General features: G+C 47.2%; 1 protein-coding gene across 3 annotated transcripts in view; it reads right to left on the bottom strand.

The window, feature by feature from the left end:
• The window catches only part of PKNOX2 (PBX/knotted 1 homeobox 2), a 262352-nt gene that overhangs the window by 188999 nt on the left and 60818 nt on the right, over positions 1–12535 (bottom strand). For all 3 annotated transcript variants that reach the window (XM_066259631.1, XM_066259633.1, XM_066259632.1), the window contains exon 2: positions 5121–5188. The gene's annotated coding sequence lies outside the window, so the exon portion shown is untranslated. The remainder of the gene's footprint in view (positions 1–5120; positions 5189–12535) is intronic.

The raw sequence follows: 12535 nt of genomic DNA, 5'->3' as shown, positions 1-12535 counted from the left end.
GTGGCAGCCACCTTGCGGCCTCCAAACCTGCTCCCAGCCTCTCGAGTTCCGCTGGCATCAGGGAAGTGTCTCCCTCCCATTCCTTCTCTCCCTTCCCAGTCTCCATTTCCTCCTTCCCAGGTCCCCTCCAGAAAGGTTTGTGAAATAGACCCCCCCTCTCCTGCAGGCACAGTCACACCAACTGAAAGGAGATTTAATTAGCAAAATCTCGTTAGGCAAACGAAATTATCCGTAAGACAATAGTCCTCTGGACAGGGGGTATGATTAAACAAAGCCATTGATTGAGAGAGCCTCTTTGGTTGCTCCCTGGCTGCATCCATCTCTGGGAAGGCTCCACGTGGCTCCCGTGGGCCAGAGGAACAGCCTCCGCCTCCCCCGCAGCCCCACCCCTCCCCACTTGGTCTTTTTCCCAGAGCCCCTTCAGTTGGGGCTGTAGACCTGCAGACCTCGCATCTCATCAGCGGCCTCTCTGCCACCAGATTCCTGCTAAAGTGCCTTGATTGCATAATGTCTATTTGCATAATGTAAATTGCAATCTCCTAGCACGGGAGGCAGGAATCACAGAACAGCCATTATTTTTTACCACTCCACAAAAATTCCACATTTAGAAAGCAGATTTGCAGCTCAGAAAACCGTATAAATCTGAATCTGCCAGAAATGCCATTAAATCACACCAATTAAGCTGGACCAACGAGGAGCCCCTGTCACTGTTCTCCGCACACGTGGACTCCCAGCCTAGACGGAGGCCACAGCAAACTAGAGGCTGTGGCCGTGGGGCTGGGAACCGGAGCTGTGAGAGACAGGAAATTACGTCTTACAGTCCTTAACACACACCCCAATGTAGGTGCCCATCAGCATCCTGTTGGGAAAGGAGCAAGGGGGGCAGAACCAGTCTGAGCTATTTCTAAGCTTGTTGCCTGATTTCTTGTGGGCACAAAATCTGTGTGCAGACTTTTAATTTATAGAACAGGAGAGAACATATGAGGTAGAAGCCTGCACCTGTAGCAAAGGTAGTTGGAATATCCAAGGTACTTCATGTAGGGGTAAACGTTCCTTCCTGCCTTTAGCAGCTCTTCAATGGCCTGTTCTCTCTTCTCCCCAGTCCCCTCCAGCCAAGTGAAAAACTGAAGGCCAATCTTGCTCAGACTGGGCTGGACCGGAATCTGAGCTCCTTTTAAGGGCTGTTTCCTAGGGGTCACTGGGGAGAGAGGTGAGTCACAGGACCCCGGGAAAGGGGCATTCCCTCTGACAGCTACCCAGGATCCCAGCTTCCCCACAGCAGTATACCTGGTTACTCTTTTGCCTCTTTATTGCTCATTCAATATTCATTTGTCAAAGGGCAAGATGCTAATGTGTATTATTAAAATATCAATAGTTTATGAGTGAGCTTTCATGGAGGGTACAGTTAAAGGAAGGATTCTTGACCATCTGTGTCAGAGCAATGGAGAGGAGCAATCTTTCCAGCTCCACTTCGTATTTATTTACTGGGTGGATGAATGACTGAGCGTTCATTCTGAGTAGCTGTTGTGTCCTGGGAATGGCTCTAGCGCTGTCCCATGTGGACTCTGTTTAATCCCACAGCAGTTCTGGGAAGGAGGTACAACCCCATTTTCAGTCTAGAGATGAGGAATCGAAGATAAAGAGATGTACCCTTATCAGCAGTCAAAGCCTCAAACCAACGTGTTATTCCCTGCAAGCTGGAGCCTTGAAAACACAAATGATCTTTATGTTTTTGTCCGTTTCATTACCAGCCCAAATTAAACACTAGTTTCCTGACCTGTTTCACAGGAGGGTGAAGAAGAGAATAGACACTCATCGCATGCTTTCGCACAGACCCCTTTCAAGACAGTGGGCCCCACTTCAGACGTGTCTAAGCAAGTTCTCAGAATCTTTTCTGTACATTTAGAATATCAGAACTGAGGGTGACATCAAAAATGATGTAATCAGATACCCCCATTTTACAGGAGAGTAAAGTGAGGTCCTTGGAGTCACACAATCAAGTCGCTTCCTGATTTGATTTCAACTGTCACTTACAAGGATATTTCTGGATTCAATGAGAAAATGCAGTCAAGTGCTAAGCTCAGTGTCTAGCATGTAATAAGTGCTCATTAAATGTTGGTAATTACTACTACTATTAAGCTGACTTGTGGAAGACTCCAAGACTCCCTCCAAATGCCCGCATCTTTCCAGCAAATCCAAGCTCACCTCCCATGTTTTCCTTGCCCCTCCCTTTCTGCATCAGACACTCAGATCTTAGTCCTTTGGGAAAATAGGCTGGTTCTGTGTCCACTCCTTGGTTGCTTAAGTTTTGTTTCTATCCCCTAAATTCACAACAAAGCATCCAAGGCACCAAGATTCTCCTCCACAGCTGAGCTGCCACTTGGAGCAGGACAATGACAAAGGAAAGGAGCCTGATCCTCAGGGCACCCCACAGGTTATAACGTGTGTCTGAGAGAGAGGAAGGACACAGGACACAGGGAGGGGGCCAGGAAGAAAGGGCTGTCCCGGCCTCCTGTCCCCCGAACAGCCCTAGTAGCCTCTTAAGGCCTGATCTTCGGCTGGAACATACCCCAGCTGGGAAGCCATGCATCGGGGCTGTGGGGAGTGCTGGATGGGAGTGAAGGGCTCAAGGCTGCTCACAGTTCAAATCCCTCTCCAGATCCGGCTCATTCACCTGTGGGTTGCAACCTAGACCCATTCTTGCAGAAATGGACTAAACGGTGGAGGCTTTCGCTAACTACCTCCTGACACCGGTGTGTCCTCAGGAATTCTGACCTCAGGAGGAAGTCTATCATGGTCTCTGAAAGGCTCCTTAAATCAGGCATTCTGTGAGTTAAGGGACAGTTTCATTATCGAAGGCAAGGGTTTCTTTAGCCTGTCCTTGAGAAGAGTTGAAGCTATGCTGTGCCAGACTTGACAAATACTAGTTGTGGTGAGTCCTGTCCTCCAAAGACGGCTGTGAAACATGCATACCACCCCCATGCTATTCTTCAAGGTGCTGCTGTCCTCCTCCTTTGGGCATGCTGGTGCAGCTCTGTGTTCCCTCCTTTAAGCCTGGGGGCCTCCAACAGGAGAGTGACGAAGTAACGCTGCCTGCCTTTGGAGGGCAGGTCACAAAGGCCCTCCTGGCCCTTGCTCTCCCTCAGGGGGCTCCCCCTTGGCACCCAGCCACCAGATTGTGAGGAAGCCTGGACCACATGAAGAAATCACACGAGTCTGGCTGATGACCCAGCTAATGTCTCAGCCAACAGCATGTAACCAACCCCTGACTTATGAACTTTTAGAAGATTTGAGTACGCAGATTGTGATTTGCCCCAGCTGAGACCCCAGACCTGGTGGAACAGAGACCAGAGGTCCCTACTGGATCCTGTTTGAATTACTGGATCCTGTTTGAATTCCTGACTCACAGACTATATGAGCATAATACCCATTGTTAAGTCACTAAGTTTTGGGGTGGTTGGTTATAGAGTTGTACTAACTGAAATGCCACTGAAATTCAATTAGAATGTTTGCTGTTCCTCACTCAAATACAGCCTTCACTGCTCTTCTCTCTGAGACTACAGACTTTTAGACTATCCCTTCCTCAGCTGCTCTGAACCTGCCTCCCCTCATCCTCTCCCTCACCACCTCCCAGAAAGAACATGTGAATCTTCCCATGTTTGAGTCCAGGGACCTGAAGAAACCTGGTTTTCCTTCTTCCTCAGCACAGTCCAAGAGTGTGTCTGGGTGTGGGAGGCCCAGGAGCCCGGCTGCTCTCAGGGACAGGAAAGAACATGAAGACCCACACCCCCCCACCACCACCACACACACACACACACACACACACTCCACTCTCATTAAGGTTCACGCTCAGCTTGCTCCTCCCGTACTTGACTTGACTTATGAGGTCCCTCTAACCTCCGGTGTGAGGAGACATCGATTCTCACAAAGGTCATTATCTTTCTGCTCCAGCTCCCTCTCCCCAGCCCTGTCTCCTAGGGAGGCTTTCCTGGAACAGGATGGAGGGAGGCACCCTTCCCTACCCTCTGGGCCTGGGGATCAGACCACTCCAGAGCCTGGGCTGGAGAGGAGGTGCCCTGGGAGCCATGGCTGTCAATCACAGAGGCGACCAGCACTAAATCGCAGACCATTAGGCGGGAGGGCCGGCGCCCTGCTCACTCACCAGCAGCCATCGGCAGGATGTCAGACGATCGCAGGGCGGCCATTCTTATGATTTATTCAAATACTCATTACAGTCGATCTATTTTTACATGGAGGTGAAGATATGTGCTGATAACGGTTAATCATTTATAATTCCATGGACTGGTTGGGTGCCAATGTACTATCAAAGTCGGAGCAGCAGCTCAGCCTCCGGCAGCCCCAGAGGCATGGTGAAGCCATGAGGCCAGGCCCCCCAGGCTCCCAGCTCACACCTGTGAGCAGCAACGAGGCTGCACATGCAATGGGGATGGAAAGATATGGGAATCCCAGGTGACTTCCAGGAACTCCCAGCCTGGGGTGAGCAGAGGGCTGCTCAGCATGTGAATGCAGCAGAATTTCAGGAAAGGAGGAAATCACTCCTGTTTAGAATCACCCAAGAAGGCTCCACAGCAACCGAACTTAGGCTGGGTCCTACAGGTGGATGAACTTTGACAAGTGGGAGAACCAATATGTCTCAATAAGCACAAGTATAAGGTGAAATGTTACTATGTAACTGAAGGGGAGCAATGTCCTCACTCCTCTCTAGAAATAACCAGATGTAAAAAGCAAGGGCTGTGACCTCAGCCCAGTCCCTCCTCTCACTGTCCCCCAGGTTTAGTTCACAGAAAATAGAGGTCAGGGTCTTGGTCAGCCTTGCAAACTCGAGAACTTCTCTCTCCAACACTATGACACACATAACACAATAAGTCCACCTAATGCACAATCAATAGTCTAATTAAATAGAATGTCATATTATAGGGCTTCTTTGTCGCATTCAGACTTAATCTAATGAGAGGTCCACTATAGTTTATATTCTGACTAGCCCATTGTTGAGTGTTTCTCTTGCACAATGCATGGCTATTACAGATCAGGCTCAGGGCTGGTCTTTAACCCATAACCTTATTGAGTTGCCATGGAAAACACCGATCAAATTGACTTACAGTTCACAGTCTCTCTTCTGATGAGCGGCATGGAGGACAGAGAGCCTCAGTCCTGCTCCAGACTTCACCTGTCAGTGAAAGAAAACATTTTTATAGACTGCGTATGATTCTGCTGGGAGGGAGTGCCAAGGTGAGGATGCCAAGTCAGAAGCAGTTCTGGCTCAAAAGCAAAGCCAGGGCCGGCAGTCCTGCACCCCAGTGCTGACTGGGTAAGTTCTTGATGCCCAGTGACAATGGTTAGACAGCTTAATCAGGACACAGAGACAGATCACTCTCCCTTACTGGCTGATCGCCTCAATTTATTTGCGTTTCATCTCATTCCCTATAGAAATCCCAGAGAAAGAGAGGCCCGTGGCTGTGGAGAGCCCTGAGATGACCGAGGCAGTAATAATTTACCGATGCCTCATGTGTGGCGGAAGACCCCAAGCAGGGAACAGAGCTGAGCGGCCTGGTTAAAGTTGTAGTCTATGTGGGGAAAGCTGCGGAAAACAAGCAAACAACACAACAAATGCTGTTGTTTACAACAGGAATGTGGAAAGGTGATGTAGGAGAGAACTTTCAGGCAAAGTCCAGTTAGGCTACAAGACAAAAAAGTGGTTGTGGACAATAATCAGGCAAGACTAGGAAGATCAAAAACATAACTGCTTTTTATTCTTTTTGGGGGATAAACCAGTGAAAACAAACAAGAAAACCCAGCACATATCATCAGATATCTGCTCCATGACTTACATTCACAAGGTGCAGCAGGAGTAAAATCCATGGGTCCTGCCACATCATTGCGGGAACACAATCAACCATATGAAACAGCATCAGATAAGACAAGGCTATACATAAAATAGTACGGAACTGTGTGGTGGAGACTGTAACTCTCTCTCCACAGAGAAATGAAATCCATGAGAGCGAAAGCACTCAAGGAAGTTTTCAGAGGGCGGCAAAGCCTGGGCAGGGTCTTGATAAGGTTTGGCTGATGAAAGGGAGGGAAAGGGAAGCAATCCCAGCAGAACCAGAGGAGGAGTGCACAGCCCTGGGACAGTGCAGAGCGATCTGCCTGGGAGAGACCAGCACAGGGACAAACGCCGAGCAAGGTGGAGGAGCCAGTACATCCAAGGCTTGGAGAGTCAGCCAAACCCAGGCTTGGGCTGTGAGCTCAGGGAGCCACTGAAGTTTTTCATTTTTTAATTAAAGTATAGTTGGTGTACAATACTACATTAGTTTCAGGTGTGCGACATAGTGAATCGGCCTTGATGTACCTTACAGAGTGATAACAAGAAGTCTAGTAACTTTCCATCACATACAAAGTTATCACTGAACGTTTTCCAATGGGAAATGACAGAAGAAGAGAAGTCCTACCCTGCCCCCCACTCTACCTTTAGTGTTTTCCTTTGAATTAAAACAGAGAGGATTCTTGGAAGAAGTGAAATTTCAGATAGAAGACTCAAGCACAGGATGTAGTGTGATGTGCCCATAGAAAAAAATGTACTTCTTGTTCATGATGGTGTCCACCAGGATGAGGCACTTCCTCCGGGGCTGTCTACCACCCTCTGCATGACCTCAGAGACAAAACCAGATCACTGGATGTAAAATCTTTGAGGACAAAGACTGTGTCCTATACGTCTGTATAGCCCTAGAACTCAGCAGAGTACCCAGCATGCATCAGGCTCTCAGAAAATGTCTGTGGAAATGTTTAATAATGGACTCTGTTCATTCCAACAAGAATCCACAACCAGCATCTCAGAACCAGCCCCTGGTTGGTGACAGGCTCCAACTTTGCGTTGTTCTAAAGTACTGACACACTGCTACTGAGTATACTTGAACTCAGTACAAGGAGTCTCCAGATTGAACTGCATGGAGCAGGGCAGCTCTGGGACTCTGCTGAGACACCAGCATCTTGGACAAGATATGCCAGCTGCAGAGCTGGAAAAGATGGCTTCTATGCAGAGAGAGATTCAAGAGGGTCAGAAAGCTTTTAGCACACCTAAAGGATGGGCCAAACCTAAAAGTCAATTTTTCCTCTTATCAGTTTTTATTTCTTGAACAATAACATCATGAACATCCATAAATAAAATAATTTTTAAAATAAAGTAAAAGTGCCTACAATCCCATCACTTTAAACCATCAAATTATTTTATGTCTACATGAAAATCCATTTTTTATAGAATTGTAGAAAAATATTTGACAAGAGTATATACACCAAATTCTACTCTGATGTTAAAAAATCAATTGCAAAAACACATAATAGGGTGACCTGATTTTAAAAAAGTGGGTTGAGTTCAATGCAAGCTCAGGATGAGCCCAGGGTACAGTGTTGTTGCTAAACCCATTAAATATGATTTTAGGTATATTAATAGCTACACTGTGTCCAACCAAGGAATGGTCCCCTCACTTTGGGGTTGTTGGTGCAATTCTGGCATCATGTTTTAATACTTTAATAGCAATGGAAGGAGAGGTCAGCAAAGACATCTAGTAGCTTAAAGTACTGCAGAAAAGTTTAATGATTAAACGTGCAAACTCCAGAATCAGACTGCAGAGCCCTAGCGCTTACCAGCAATATGACCATGGGCAAGTTACTTAACTGTTCTGTGCCTCAGTTTTTCATCCGTAAAATGGGGCTAACATGGGTTCTAACTCTGAGGTTAGTTGTGAGGACTGAAGATTTCATATTGTGTAAAGTGCTCATCAGTACCTTGCACAAAATAAGCACTCACTGAACTTTAACTCTCATTGTTGTTATTTTCATTATTAGGAGGCTGTGAGATAGCAGATACGGCAGAGAGTTGTACCTTCGCTCATTCCTCTCTGACATCACCCAGTGGCCCCAGAAATACTGGCTAAAGCAGCAACCCACCTCCCACAAGGTGGTCCTCTAAATACTTGAAGAAGCTATGATAGAGAAACTGTGTTACTCTCGACCAGGACTGGACCAGGACTAGCTGATAGATGTCAGAGGAAGCCAATCTTTAGTTCAATAGAAAAAATAAGTTTCTAGCAATAAGAAACATCCAAAAGTGGCTTCCTCAGAAAATAGTGTGCTCCCCAACACTGGAAGGAGAATTGTGCCTGGGCGAGAAGCTGGCCTCCTGGACATGGTGTCACCCATCAGTATATTAAAAACAGTAGGAAACTGATAGAGTTGACAAACTTATGTATCAATAAAATATTAATAGTGTCTCCTTTTACCATTATTTCATAAGTAATTCAAGCCCCCAAAGGTAAGGAGAACAAATAGATGTCCTATTCTTTGAATTGAATAGAGCATCACGAAAGGCATTTTCAATTGGTATTTGCCTCTCTCTCTCTCTCTCTCTCTCTCTCTCTCTCTCTCTCACACACACACACACACACACATGTGTATGCATGCACACATATGTACACATGTGCACATGCAATTTCTCTACACTGTTCTTCTTTTTCACTCATAACAATGAACCAGGAGAAAGTCTTCCTGGACTGGTGCTGACCCACGGGCCCATGCTGGGGAATCATCGTGTGTATGATATTTTAGGCCATTCCAAAGCCAGCGGTTGATGGTCCTGCCAGGCAAGTGAACATGTAAAAGGCCTCCAGGTAAATGTCCATGCAATAATGCAAATGGAATTTAAACAAAAGCTTACTTTATTCATCATGAAAAGAAAATGGAACCATAAATAAGATTGATCATTCACATTATAAGTATGGAGAAGTTTGTAAAATGGTAAATGAGAAGGGAGTTGTTAAATGCTTATGTTCGTTTGGAAAAGAGTTGGGACCAGAGAGAGAAGAAAACTTCCCACAAGAGCAGCACAAGCTCAAGGACAGCTGAGCGAGTGAGTGCCTGTGGAACTCGTTTAGGTAAGCTGGAAGGGTGGAGGGAGAGGGCCAGGAATCTCATGCAGAGAGCAGTAGAGCTGAGCATCAGAGACATGGGTTTGTGCCCTGACTCTGTCATTATGTTACTACCTGGTGCCAAATACTTAACTCTGAGGCAGTAACCCACCCAGCACTGTACAGGCTTCCTCAGTGCCCAGCAAGAATCGATGTTCACTCCACACCCATCCTCAGTCCCCTGGGCCATAGGCAGTGCTGGGTACTCAGTTGCAGAGATACTGGGAAAAGTCCCTCAGCTTCATTCTCTAGGCTCTGGCCTCTAATCTTGGGCCTGTACCTGTAAGTTCAGGTGTACACAGAAGACCATGTAAGGACTGTTGGCACTGGTGGCCTAATCCTAATAACTTTCCTGTATGGGAGAAAGAATTGGAGATGCTTATGACCTGTTGATACCAGATGGGAGTGAAAAGGGGAAGTCTTAAATTCACTGAGAAGTGTGGGCTCCCAGGGCTGCAGGGGCCCCCAAACCCTCGAGGGATAGAGGATCTGCTCCAAGGACAACTTGCCTGGCCCTGTGGACATCTTCTGAGGTGTGAACACACCAGAACCCACAACCTGCTTAATTCTCTGCTAGGAATGTCACTGTTCTTCCCGTCTGAGGTCACTGGACTGCTTCAAACTTTCTTTCTCTTCCTGGGCCTCCTGGCCTCCAGCCTCTCCCCATTTTTGCCCATCTACCACCTCCTCCTGCCCAGGATCTGTCTGAAACACAGATTTGGTCATGTCCACTCATCCTTAAAATGACTCCTCCTTGCCTGGCCGAGGTGGTTGGCTGGCAGCCCCTCAGTTGACTCCTCCCTGTCTGGTGTTTTGTAGATTCTGCTAACATCTAAACAGTGGAAAGTCTCGTATTTAAAAATCCAGATTTCTAAATTTCTTAAAGACTTGGATGACCTAACAATGCCAATACTGCATTTTCATGTGGCAATCATTGACACTGAGTATCTGCTGCCCCCCTTTTAATCAGACACAGGTCTTCCTGTTTGACCCACAGCGAGAACCTAGGAGTCAACCAAAGCCTCTCCGTCATAGGGCCAGACAACTGGAGGCTGATGTCAGCTGCCTGCTGAGGACTTTCAGGTTCAGGGTGACAATCCGGGTGGGTCAGGCAGGGTGGCTCATTCTGTTTTCAGCTGGAGGCCGAGGAACCCAGAGAAAGGCAGTGGCAGCAGGCAGGCCCACTTGGAGTCCCTGGCTTTTCCTTGGGCGACTTCTCCACTCCTGGCCTGGGAGAGAGCTGGCCACGGCCTCAGAGCTGTCCTCCAGGATTACCAAGGGTTACAAAGCAGGTGCGAAGAGTCCCCACCCACTTCTTCCTGAGACCCCACCCCTGGCCCAGCCTCCTCCCACCCCAACTCAGTGGCGCTGCACCTCCTCCCTTTATTTCCATCCTACTATTCCTATCAAAGCCCTAACAGCACATATTTTGTTAATTGTACAAACCTAATGGGGGAATGCATTGGCAAAAAAGGGTAATGGCCATCAGACCAGCAATAAAACAAAATTAATGGCCCATAGGAAGAAATCATGTCCACTTAATCCCAGCTCTGAAACTCTAATAGAATAATGGAATACCAACGGAGGGTTTTTCTCTCTATGTAGATTGCTTACACCATGTTAATCACTTGCAAAGCAGGCCACATACCACTCCAGCTCACATGACCCTCCAGGGAAAGTAGCAGACCAGAAACATTTAGTGCAAGGCTCATTACTACACGCACCACCGCACGACCACAGCAACACCTCCCTCTCCCACCCTCCCTCAAGTGCTCTGGGACAGCCAGTGTGAGGTGCCACTGAGAGCCATAGGAGTGGTGGGCTGGAAAGCAAGACATAATACCTAATAATAGCAAACATTTATTGAGTGCTTACTATGTGCCAGGCACTGGGCTAGCTAAGCATTTTCTTTGTATTGCATTAATGCATCCCATTTTTATCCTCTAGAGCTGTACAGTACAATAAGGTAGACACTAGCCACAAGTGGCCTTATAAATTCAAATTCTTATTAATTAAAATTAAATAAAATTTAAAATTCAGTCTTCACCTCACCAGCCACATTTCAAGTGCTCAGCAGCCACGTGTGGCTAGTGGTGGTTGTCCTGGAAGGCTCAGAGGGAGACCACCTCCTCCATTGTAGAAAGCTATATTGGACAGCACTGCTTCTTTCTCATTGAACATATCTGAAAACCAAGGTGCAGAGAGATTGAGGCAAGCTGCCAAGGCCACAAAGGTGGCACACAGCTGGGCTGGGCTCTAACCTGGGTCTGACTCAGTCTGGTTGCAGAATGCCCACTTTACACATTATTTCCTTGCAGAATCAGCAGTTGACTTGGCAGGGAGGCCTTTTTAGGGAAGCTGGCTGAGTGTCTCTTATGTCCTTTGCAGTGTGCCCCTCCCCCAAAGCAGACAGACCCCAGTGCTCCTCCTCGGAGCCAGCCCTAGAGGTGTCTCAATCCCAGGAAGGGCGGCTGGAGAGGGAAGGATTTACAGATCTCTGAAAAGAAAAACAATACACAGAAAAATGAAGTGGTTTGCTCAAGGTCACCAGAGTTAGGACTACAATCCAGGTTCTGACAACCAGTCCTCACTGGCTGAAGGAGAGGACAAAGTAATGCCAGGGTCCACGTGAGGTCACAGGGTGAGAGAAGAGAGAGGTGTTTCTTCAGTCTTTCTGGAGAGTCCTGGGCCAGGTCAGAAGAGGCTGGGACAAGCCCAAGGGGCCTGGGCTCTGAGCAGAAGGAAAAAGAGAAGAGTGAGGGGCAGTTTTGGGGACTAGAAACCATAGTGATTAACAGCATGACACTGGATTGCTCCTATGTTTGGGGAACACAGTATAACAGTGTCTATGACAATTAAAAATACACACACACTTTGACTGAGCAGCCCCGATTTGAGCATGTACCCTACAGAAAGAAAAGCAGCAGTGCGAAGGGCTGCTGGGCAACATTTACCACGGAGAGAGGTGCAGAACAACGTGGGTGTCCCCGCAACCGGGGGATGGCCAGATAGCTCGGGGAATAACTGTGCTGCAAAAAGAACAAATTGGATCTGTGTATTTTGCCGTGGAAGCTGGCCATAATGCTCAAAATAAGGAATGTAAAAAGCAGGGTGATATGTGCAGTGTGATTCCATTTCATGACAAGAGAGAAGACTCTAGAATGAGCTTACCATTTGCAAGTGTTTGTGTGAGCATAGAGATAGTGGAAGGAACGGCCTGAAGCGTTCACACTGATGCCGACAGAGAACGGGACAGAAGGATGAAGGCTCACTATTTTTAGCATATATTTGCCTTCTTTCTGGTTGCAGTGAGCACTGCCACTTTTGGAATTATTGAGAAGAAATTCAATAAAGAAAATAAATTGATAAAAGAAAGGAAAGGTTGGACTTGAGAGGCAGCCAGACCTGGCTTCAAATCTGCCTTATGTCCTGGCTGTGCGGCTCTGGACAAGTTCTTTAATCTCTCTGCATCTTGGTTTTCTCACCTGAAAACTGGGGGTAGTAATTTCATAGCAAGAAGCTGTGAGGATGCTGACAAGAAAATGGATTGAAAG

The sequence above is a fragment of the Saccopteryx bilineata genome, chromosome 2, assembly GCF_036850765.1.
Source record: "Saccopteryx bilineata isolate mSacBil1 chromosome 2, mSacBil1_pri_phased_curated, whole genome shotgun sequence".
In the NCBI taxonomy this organism is placed as follows: Eukaryota; Metazoa; Chordata; class Mammalia; order Chiroptera; family Emballonuridae; genus Saccopteryx; species Saccopteryx bilineata.
The sequence above is the reverse complement of the archived record's forward strand: the minus strand, read 5'-3'. Positions and strand labels throughout refer to the sequence as shown.